Source organism: Oncorhynchus mykiss, chromosome 17, assembly GCF_013265735.2.
Source record: "Oncorhynchus mykiss isolate Arlee chromosome 17, USDA_OmykA_1.1, whole genome shotgun sequence".
Taxonomy (NCBI): Eukaryota; Metazoa; Chordata; class Actinopteri; order Salmoniformes; family Salmonidae; genus Oncorhynchus; species Oncorhynchus mykiss.
In genome coordinates, this window is record NC_048581.1 from 72,703,302 (window position 1) to 72,715,779 (window position 12,478).

At 50.8% G+C, this 12,478-nt stretch overlaps 2 pseudogenes; both read right to left on the reverse strand.

The window, feature by feature from the left end:
• Positions 1-5,674: 5,674 nt before the first annotated feature.
• LOC118940156 lies at positions 5,675-6,378 on the reverse strand (annotated as a pseudogene).
• A 79-nt stretch (positions 6,379-6,457) lies between these two features.
• LOC118940157 lies at positions 6,458-12,250 on the reverse strand (annotated as a pseudogene).
• Positions 12,251-12,478: the final 228 nt, after the last annotated feature.

The window sequence follows — 12,478 nt, forward strand, 5'->3', positions numbered from 1 at the left end:
ATTCATAGCTATTTCTTCTGGCCTAGCTCACCAGGGTTGCACTACAAGGTTGGAACTTCATCATGGCACTTAAGTGAATAATTTATTGAATTATTTGTCACAAAATAATAAACAACATTGTACTAGCAGAGTAGAAAATATGACCGGCCTGCAGAGAGTCTGGTATAAGCAGAGAGTCTGGTATAAGCAGAGAGTCTGGTATAAGCAGAGAGTCTGGTATAAGCAGAGAGTCTGGTATAAGCAGAGAGTCTGGTATAAGCAGAGAGTCTGGTATAAGCAGAGAGTCTGGTATAAGCAGAGAGTCTGGTATAAGCAGAGAGTGGTATAAGCAGAGAGTCTGGTATAAGCAGAGAGTATGGTATAAGCAGAGAGTCTGGTATAAGCAGAGAGTCTGGTATAAGCAGAGAGTGGTATAAGCAGAGAGTGGTATAAGCAGAGAGTCTGGTATAAGCAGAGAGTCTGGTATAAGCAGAGAGTCTGGTATAAGCAGAGGGTCTGGTATAAGCAGAGAGTGGTATAAGCAGAGAGTCTGGTATAAGCAGAGAGTCTGGTATAAGCAGAGAGTGGTATAAGCAGAGAGTCTGGTATAAGCAGAGAGTCTGGTATAAGCAGAGAGTCTGGTATAAGCAGAGAGTCTGGTATAAGCAGAGAGTCTGGTATAAGCAGAGAGTCTGGTATAAGCAGAGAGTCTGGTATAAGCAGAGAGTGGTATAAGCAGAGAGTCTGGTATAAGCAGAGAGTCTGGTATAAGCAGAGAGTCTGGTATAAGTGCTCCTGAGTGGTGCAGCGGTCAAAGGCACTTCATCTCAGTGCTAGAGGCATCATTACAGACCCTGGTTTGATTCCAGGCTGTATCACAACCGGTTGTGATTGGGAGTCCCATAGGGCGGCACACAATTGGCCCAGAGTTGTCCAGGTTAGGGTTTGGCCGAGGTAGACCGTCATTGTAAGAATTTGTTCTTAACTGACTTGTCACTTTTTATCAGAATGATGAGTTATTGTGAATGTTAAGGTTTGTTATGTGATGTCGGAAACATTGCACATTTGTTTCTCCAAAACTCAATCTGCCTCTATTACATCACTTCTCTCCTCTTAGCTGCAATTACTGGCATAACCATTAGAAGGCAGTAGTGATCTGCAAAGACCATGGATTCCATCTACTTTATAAAGGTGGTGTGTGTGTGTGTGTGTGTGTGTGTGTGTGTGTGTGTGTGTGTGTGTGTGTGTGTGTGTGTGTGTGTGTGTGTGTGTGTGTGTGTGTGTGTGTGTGTGTGTGTGTGTGTGTGTGTGTGTGTGTGTGTGTGTGTGTGTGTGTGTGAATGTGTTTGCGCAGAGACTTCTTGCACTGAAATGTACATTTGGGGATTTATTGTGTATAGACAACGGCTACTTTTATTATTCATCCTCCTCTCCTGGGGGAAAAAACTAAATATTTTCAGATCACCGTCTGCTTGGTGTCTAGGTGAACGCCACATCTTTCATTCCCTCTTTCTCTACAGTTTAACGGAAAGAGAAGAAGCCTTTCTGCTTGTATATAACTGTACTGTATCTGTAGAGTGTTCCGTTCTTGCCTTCAGAAGGCTGACTGTATCCCCTGAGTTTTGGTCTGCTTTGTTGTCACTGAGCCTTATCTCAGATTGACACCTCTGAAAATGTCCCATGAGAGAGACAGATTTGTCAAGGATTAAACTCATTTACCATGATTTGGTCTGATTTCAAAGACACTTTGATAATGGAAATAATGCAACTGCTTGGCCAATCATGATACATGATGCATAGAATACATAGGGGCTCTGTAGTTTTCAGTCAGAAGTAGCACTATCTCTGGAAGTCTCACATGTCCTATAACTAGAACTTTCTTGTGCTTTTCTTTGCCATTGTTGACTCTATTTAGGTGAACACACACTTAATAATGTCCTGGGCGTTCTGGATTTTATGACTGCATGAACAAAACATTGTTGTGATATATAGTTTCCGTAGAATCTCGATATTGTTGTCTACCAAGAAGAGGGTTGCTGAAGAATTGTTTTTTAGAAACCAAACAACCAAACACCCCATTCACCATCTCTGAATCTGCAGCATTAGGAGCGGACATGATTCATCATGGAAAACAGACAGAGCACATTTATTCAATATATGTTGTGTTTTAAACCTGTCAGAGAAAAGAAAGGGGGATACACTAATTCACAGTATTCATGTAAATGAATACAGCTTGCACAACGATATTTTGAGTATGTTCTAAAAGGTTTTACTGGTATATCAGGAACCACAGAGGAAAACTCGAAGTTGTAATTTATTGAAGAGAATACATTCAGTTACAAAGTGTTCAACTACTTATTATGCAAGGCACACACACACACATGCACTCAGAGCAGACAAGCAAAGATTGTACAGACAGCAAAAAACAGACAAAAGGGAAATAAGAAAAAATAATAAGAAGGAAATTTGCTGGAAATGTAGCTGTGAGTCTGCCAGGATCGTATTACATAGGAACCGATAACAATCTCAGCTGGAATAATACTTAGCACATGCTGCCCTTTTAATTAAGCAGTAATATCTGCCGAGAGAGGGAAAAGTGAGTGTTGCTGTCTGTTCAATCGCAGCTCCTCCTCTTCACCCCTTGCCCCTCGCTCTTTCCTAATAATCGCTTATGAAAGGGATGGGCAGAGGTGTGGAATGGGGGAGGGACAGGGGGAGGAACGGGGGACACACTTCTCTCTGATGTGAGTCTTCTTTAAGGTGTTACACATGTTCCTGTGTTTCTCCTTCTCTGTGTCTGTCTGTGCACCCCGCCGATGGCCCTCGGGCCTTCACTTTGAGGTGTGTGTGTGTGTATGTGTGTGTGTGTGTGTGTGTGTGTGTGTGTGTGTGTGTGTGTGTGTGTGTGTGTGTGTGTGTGTGTGTGTGTGTGTGTGTGTGTGTGTGTGTGTGTGTGTGTGTGTGTGTGTGCGTGTGTGTGTGTGTGCGTGTTTGCGTGTTTGCGCGTGCGTGTGCGTGCGTGTGCGTGCGTGCATGCGTGTGTGTGTGTGTGTGTGTGTACGTGTACGTGTACAGTATGCATAAGAGTGTGTGTATGTATTTGTGTTTACGCTTCATATGCATAAAGATGCATTAATAAGATGGCCATGTGGTTTGGTGGTAGTCTGTCTATAGAGGTTCAGTGGTGTGTAGTATTGAGCCCTCAGGCTGCAGTAGAAGGAGCCATCCTCCTGTGTGATGCCTCATGTCTGGGATCGAAACCACTTGTCCAAACAGGACCAGCCAGCCTGGTGTTGTCCTATGCGGGTGAAGGTTGGACTTTCACCAGGGGGAGGCTGTCATTGAACTTAATAGGCATCAGGTCTAAAAACTGTTCTGTCACTGTTCTTTTGTGTCCTTATTATGAAGTCCTTATGGTGTTCTTTCTTTTCTTACATTTGCGAGTCTGGTAATTCAGTTTTGATGAATAAATATAATGTATAGTATTACATTTTAATTGCAGCATTTGTTTTAGAACATGTAGTCCCCAAAGTAAGCTATGACGTCTGACGGTTCACTGATGTATGTGTCCACTGTCAATTCTATGTCATGTTTCACATAATGCATTTATTCAAATAAGTGTTAAACATTGCTCCATCCTGCAAATCAAGTTAACACTCGCTGTTTACTTGTGTCTTCACACCCCTGATGTCATGTCATTACTCTGTGAACAGACACAGGGAGCCCCAGCACACTCACACACACACACACGATCTCGCACACACGCACGCACATACGCACGCACGCACGTACGCACGTACGCACGTACGCACACACACACGCACACACACTCACTCAGGAGCTCAGGAGCTGTGAAAGGCCACATGTTAATCATCTGAGAGTTAAACTTGCAGTGGTGAAAAGACAACAGATCAGCTCAATTAACACAAAAAAGAAAGGGCACACACACACACACACACACACACACACACACACACACACACACACGGACTGAGCCCCTGCACCTGCAGCTGAGCGGGCATTGTTCCAGCAGCTCCCTCCCTTTCTCTATGGAGGACGGCTTTGTGGCTGCTCTTTTCTCTTCTCTCCAGGCCTTGGCCTTTCTGCCGAGCACCCCTCCTCTCTCCCCTCCCAGCCTCTCTCTCTCCGCTCTCTCTCTCCGTTTTTTGGGAGGCGCAAGGGCGCCCCTCGCCTGCCTCAGCACAAACACAGCTGACAGAGGGGAACTCACGTGCCGCTCCACAGGGCCCCGCAATCCCTTTGAGTGTTTGTGTTTATGTGTTGTGTGTCTTGATAGTTTGTGTCTGGGTGTTTGTGTTTATTTCTCCTTTCATTTAAGCTTGATCATTCTTAAAGGGGCAATCTGCAGTAGAAACAACAGCAAAGAGGACACACTACCACTGATTCGGTAGAAAGCTGAGGGATGGGGCTGTAGAAATGTAACTCCAAATTCATAGACAGAACTATGGATGCAAGGACTGACCATCCATGATATCAAACATTATGGTTTTAACCATGTTTCGTGGCTATACAGTGTTTGTATACATTGACATTGTTTACACATTTCGGAGATAAACATACTTATATTTTGGGTTCTGAAGGAGTCAGATGAACTAAGCTCATTAGACATATAAATTAAATTCTTCAAGAATCAATGTGAATAATGCATTTGTCCAAAATGGATGAAACAACTGCAAATGGCACCTTAAGAAACATTTGTTGGGTTAGCATGGGATTTCAACTGTTAACAGTTGAATAGTCCAGACGATATGTTTGTGTTTCTCTCCCTTTCCTTCCAACATGATCTCTCTCTCTGCTTGTCTCTGACCTTCTACATCAGCTGATCCGACTTCTTCCATTTGTCATAGCATCCTGTTAGTTCCATTTGTCATTGCAGCCTGTTTGTCCCATTTTCACACAGTCCCTATTTTTCTTATCCGAACCCCTTATCTTCTCCCTGTGCCTTGGCTACACATGCATAGTTAATGCAGTCAGACCCTGAAAGCGTGCACAGAGACTGCAATGTCTATGAACTACATATAATATGTTTGCTTGCCTAACTGGGTGTGATGTCATATGTGTGAAGGATATGTACTGTATATCTATGTGCATATGCATGTCCACTTTAGTGTGAGGAGAATAAAGTCCCAATGGTTACAGCCCGTCTGTCCCTTTTTACCTCAAAGGAGGGCTGAGTGTGTAGCCTAGGTCTGGGTGTGTGTTCTCTGAGCCAGATCGCAAGCCGCCGCCCGCTTCTGTGATGGATGGGCCTCTGTACTGACTGGTGGAGTTTAGGCTGGTATTCTAACCATGTTGCCTTTCAAAGGGCCAGGCTGCATCTATCTCCCCAGGTTAAAACCAACGCAAACACCCCCACCCCTCTGGGTTTACTCGCCTTCCTCCCCGTCTCCAGCAGCCCCATCTAGGGGCCAATAAACTTGTTATCTCCCCCTCTCAGATACTAATCTGACGGCCTGCCACACAGCGGCGCTGCCAGGTGACCCAGGGTGGGAGCAAACTCCGCACCACTCATGCTCTGCTTCGCTCAACATTCAAATCCCCCCAGCTTTCCCTGCCCGTCAACACCATCCTGCCTCCCCTTCCTTTACCCCTGTTCTCCCCCCTCCTCAAAACTCTCCCCTGCCTGGGACTCTGACAACCCCCACCACCCCCATCCTTTTAGCAATTAATCCACCTATTGATTAAAGTGTGGAACCTCCAGGCACACCCGACCAGACCACACCAGACCACACCAGACCACACCACACCACACCATACCAGACCAGACCACACCACACCCGACCAGACCACACCAGACCAGACCACACCAGACCACACCAGACCACACCACACCATACCAGACCAGACCACACCACACCATACCAGACCACACCAGACCAGACCACATCAGACCACACCAGACCAAACCATACCAGACCACACCACATCAGACCACAGCAGACCACACCATACCAGACCACACCACATCAGACCATACCAGACCACACCACACCATACCAGACCACACCAGACCAGACCACATCAGACCACACCAGACCACACGATACCAGACCACACCACACCAGACTACACCAGACCACACCACATCCGACCCCACCAGACCACACCCAACCAGACCACACCAGACCAGACCACATCAGACCACACCATACTAGACTACACCAGACCACACCACACCAGACCACACCAGACCAGACAACATCAGACCATACCATACTAGACTACATCATACCAGACCACACCACATCAGACCACACCCGACCAGACCACACTTGACCACACCAGACCACACCACATCAGACCACACCAGACCATACCAGACCACACCACACCAGACCACACCTGACCAGACCACACTAGACCACACCAGACCACACCACATCAGACCAGACCACACCAGCACCACACCACACCACATTAGACCACACCAGTTCAGACCACATCACACCAGACCACATCAGACCACACCATACCAGACCAGACCAGACCACACCAGACCAGACCACACCAGACCAGACCAGACCACACCAGACCAGACCAGACCACACCAGACCACACCACACCAGACCACACCAGACCAGACCACACTAGACCACATCACACCAGACCACATCAGACCACACCAGACCATACCAGACCACACCACACCAGACCACACTAGACCACACCAGACCACACCACATCAGACCACACCAGACCAGACCACACCAGCACCACACCACACCACATCAGACCACACCAGATCAGACCACATCACACCAGACCACATCAGACCACACCATACCAGACCACACCAGACCAGACCACACCAGACCAGACCAGACCACACCAGACCAGACCACACCATACCAGACCAGACCACACCATACCAGACCAGACCACACCAGACCAGACCACACTAGACCACATCACACCAGACCACATCAGACCACACCATACAAGACCAGACCAGACCACACCAGACCAGACCAGACTAGACCAGACCACACCAGACCAGACTAGACCAGACCACACCAGACCAGACTAGACCAGACCACACCAGACCAGACTAGACCAGACCACACCAGACCAGACCACACTAGACCACATCACACCAGACCACATCAGACCACACCATACCAGACCAGACCAGACCACACCAGACCAGACCAGACTAGACCAGACCACACCAGACCAGACTAGACCAGACCACACCAGACCAGACTAGACCAGACCACACCAGACCAGACTAGACCAGACCACACCAGACCAGACTAGACCAGACCACACCATACCAGACCAGACCAGACCACACCAGACCAGACCAGACTAGACCAGACCACACCAGACCAGACTAGACCAGACCACACCAGACCAGACTAGACCAGACCACACCAGACCAGAATAGACCAGACCACACCAGACCAGACTAGACCAGACCACACCATACCAGACCAGACCAGACCACACCAGACCAGACCAGACTAGACCAGACCATACCAGACCAGACCAGACCAGACCACACCAGACCAGACTAGACCAGACCACACCAGACCAGACCAGACTAGACCAGACCACACCATACCAGACCAGACCAGACCACACCAGACCAGACCAGACTAGACCAGACCATACCAGACCAGACCAGACCAGACCACACCAGACCAGACTAGACCAGACCACACCAGACCAGACCAGACTAGACCAGACCACACCAGACCAGACCACACCAGACCAGACCAGACCAGACTAGACCAGACCACACCAGACCAGACTAGACCAGACCACACCAGACCAGACCAGACCACACCAGACCAGACCAGACTAGACCAGACCACACCATACCAGACCAGACCAGACCACACCAGACCAGACCAGACTAGACCAGACCACACCATACCAGACCAGACCAGACCACACCAGACCAGACCAGACTAGACCAGACCACACCAGACCAGACTAGACCAGACCACACCAGACCAGAACAGACCAGACCACACCATACCAGACCAGACCAGACCACACCAGACCAGACCAGACTAGACCAGACCACACCAGACCACACCAGACCAGACCACACCAGACCAGACCAGACTAGACCAGACCACACCATACCAGACCAGACCAGACCACACCAGACCAGACCAGACTAGACCAGACCACACCAGACCAGACTAGACCAGACCAGACTAGACCAGACCACACCAGACCAGACTAGACCAGACCAGACCACACCAGACCAGACCATACCACACCAGACCAGACCAGACTAGACCAGACCACACCATACCAGACCAGACCAGACCACACCAGACCAGACCAGACTAGACCAGACCACACCAGACCAGACTAGACCAGACCACACCAGACCAGACTAGACCAGACCACACCAGACCAGACTAGACCAGACCACACCAGACCAGACTAGACCAGACCACACCATACCAGACCAGACCAGACCACACCAGACCAGACCAGACTAGACCAGACCAGACCAGACCACACCACATCAGACCACACCAGACCAGACTAGACCAGACCAGACCAGACCAGACCAGACTAGACCAGACCAGACCATACCAGACCAGACCACACCAGACCAGACCAGACCAGACCAGACTAGACCAGACCACACCAGACCAGACTAGACCAGACCACACCATACCAGACCAGACCAGACCACACCAGACCAGACCAGACTAGACCAGACCAGACCACACCAGACCAGACTAGACCATACCAGACCAGACTAGACCAGACCACACCAGACCAGACCAGACTAGACCAGACCACACCAGACCAGACTAGACCAGACCACACCATACCAGACCAGACCAGACCAGACTAGACCAGACCACACCAGACCAGACCACACCAGACCAGACCAGACTAGACCAGACCACACCAGACCAGAATAGACCAGACCACACCAGACCAGACCAGACCACACCAGACCAGACCAGACTAGACCAGACCAGACCAGACCAGACTAGACCATACCACACCAGACCAGACCAGACCACACCAGACCAGACCAGACCACACCAGACCAGACTAGACCAGACCACACCAGACCAGACCAGACCACACCAGACCAGACCAGACCACACCAGACCAGACTAGACCAGACCACACCAGACCAGACTAGACCAGACCACACCAGACCAGACCAGACCACACCAGACTAGACCAGACCACACCAGACCAGACCAGACAACACCAGACTAGACCAGACCACACCAGACTAGACCAGACCACACCAGACCAGACCAGACCACACCAGACCAGACCAGACTAGACCAGACCACACCAGACCAGACCAGACCACACCAGACCAGACCAGACTAGACCACACCAGACCAGACCAGACTAGACCAGACCACACCAGACCAGACCAGACCACACCAGACCAGACCAGACTAGACCAGACCAGACTAGACCAGACCAGACCACACCAGACCAGACCAGACTAGACCAGACCAGACTAGACCAGACCAGACCACACCAGACCAGACCAGACTAGACCAGACCACACCAGACCAGACCAGACCACACCAGACCAGACCAGACTAGACCACACCAGACCAGACCAGACTAGACCAGACCACACCAGACCAGACCAGACCACACCAGACCAGACCAGACTAGACCAGACCAGACTAGACCAGACCAGACCACACCAGACCAGACCAGACTAGACCAGACCACACCAGACCAGACCAGACCACACCAGACCAGACCAGACTAGACCACACCAGACCAGACCAGACTAGACCAGACCACACCAGACCAGACCAGACCAGACCACACCAGACCAGACCACACCAGACCAGACTAGACCAGACCAGACCAGACCAGACTAGACCAGACCAGACCAGACTAGAACAGACCACACCAGACCAGACCAGACCACACCAGACCAGACCAGACCAGACCACACCAGACCAGACTAGACCAGACCAGACCAGACCAGACTAGACCAGACCACACCAGACCAGACTAGACCAGACCACACCAGACCAGACCAGACTAGACCAGACCACACCAGACCAGACCAGACTAGACCAGACCACACCAGACCAGACTAGACCAGACCACACCAGACCAGACCAGACTAGACCAGACCACACCAGACCAGACCAGACCAGACTAGACCAGACCACACCAGACCAGACTAGACCAGACCAGACCAGACCAGACCAGACCAGACTAGACCAGACCACACCAGACCAGACCAGACTAGACCAGACCACACCAGACCAGACCACACCAGACCAGACCAGACTAGACCAGACCACACCAGACCAGACTAGACCAGACCACACCAGACCAGACCAGACTAGACCAGACCACACCAGACCAGACCAGACCACACCAGAACAGACCAGACTAGACCACACCAGACCAGACCAGACTAGACCAGACCACACCAGACCAGACCAGACCACACCAGACCAGACCACACCAGACCAAACTAGACCAGACCAGACCAGACCAGACCAGACCAGACTAGACCAGACCACACCAGACCAGACCAGACTAGACCAGACCACACCATACCAGACCAGACTAGACCAGACCAGACCACACCATACCAGACCACACCAGACCACACCAGACCAGACCACACCAGACCAGACCAGACTAGACCAGACCAGACCAGACCAGACCAGACCAGACCAGACCACACCACACCAGACTAGACCAGACTAGACTAGACCAGACTAGACCAGACCAGACCAGACCACACCACACCAGACTAGACCAGACCACACCACACCAGACCAGACCACACCAGACCAGACCAGACTAGACCAGACCAGACCAGACCAGACCAGACCAGACCACACCACACCAGACTAGACCAGACTAGACTAGACCAGACTAGACCAGACCAGACCAGACCACACCACACCAGACTAGACCAGACCACCCCACACCAGACCAGACCAGACCAGACCAGACTCGACCAGACCACACCAGACCAGACCACACCAGACCAGACCACACCAGACCAGACCAGACCAGACTAGACCAGACCACACCAGACCAGACTAGACCAGACCACACCAGACCAGACCAGACTAGACCAGACCACACCAGACCAGACCAGACTAGACTAGACCACACCAGACCAGACCAGACTAGACCACACCAGACCAGACCAGACTAGACCAGACCAGACCACACCAGACCAGACCACACCAGACCAGACCAGACTAGACTAGACCACACCAGACCAGACCAGACTAGACCACACCAGACCAGACCAGACTAGACCAGACCAGACCACACCAGACCAGACCAGACCAGACCAGACCAGACCAGACCACACCAGACCAGACCACACCAGACCAGACCAGACTAGACCAGACCACACCAGACCAGACCACACCAGACCAGACCAGACTAGACCAGACCAGACCAGACCACACCAGACCACACCAGACCAGACCAGACTAGACTAGACCACACCAGACCAGACCAGACTAGACTAGACCACACCAGACTAGACCAGACTAGACCACACCAGACCAGACCAGACTAGACCAGACCAGACCACACCAGACCAGACCACACCAGACCAGACCAGACTAGACTAGACCACACCAGACCAGACCAGACTAGACCACACCAGACCAGACCAGACTAGACCAGACCAGACCACACCAGACCAGACCACACCAGACCAGACTAGACCAGACCAGACTAGACCAGACCAGACTAGACCACACCAGACCAGACTAGACCAGACCAGACCACACCAGACCAGACCACACCAGACCAGACCAGACTAGACTAGACCACACCAGACCAGACCAGACTAGACCACACCAGACCAGACCAGACTAGACCAGACCAGACCACACCAGACCAGACCAGACCAGACCAGACCAGACCACACCAGACCAGACCAGACTAGACCAGACCAGACCACACCAGACCAGACCAGACTAGACCAGACCAGACCAGACCAGACTAGACCAGACTAGACCAGACCAGACCAGACTAGACCAGACCAGACCACACCAGACCAGACCAGACTAGACCAGACCAGACCAGACCAGACTAGACCAGACTAGACCAGACCAGACCAGACTAGACCAGACCAGACCACACCAGACCAGACCACACCAGACCACACCAGACCAGACCAGACTAGACCAGACCAGACCAGACCAGACCACACCAGACCAGACTAGACCAGACCAGACCAGACCAGACCAGACCACACCAGACCAGACCACACCAGACCAGACCAGACCAGCATTCAGGGCAGCTCTGCTTTGGTTATGGTGTTACCATGTTGCGCTGCTTCCTTTGGTGTTTTTTTGTGTGATCAAACATTGCTTTTTACCAACCTATTACTTCTGAAATGTGTGCATTGTGTAGGCCATTGTTGTTTGGGTTGTGAAAGGTAGCAGCAGAATTCCAATCATTCTTTTGCTCTTTTAAGGAATGCTATAAACACAGCTCCAGATTTTGATATTGGTTGTAG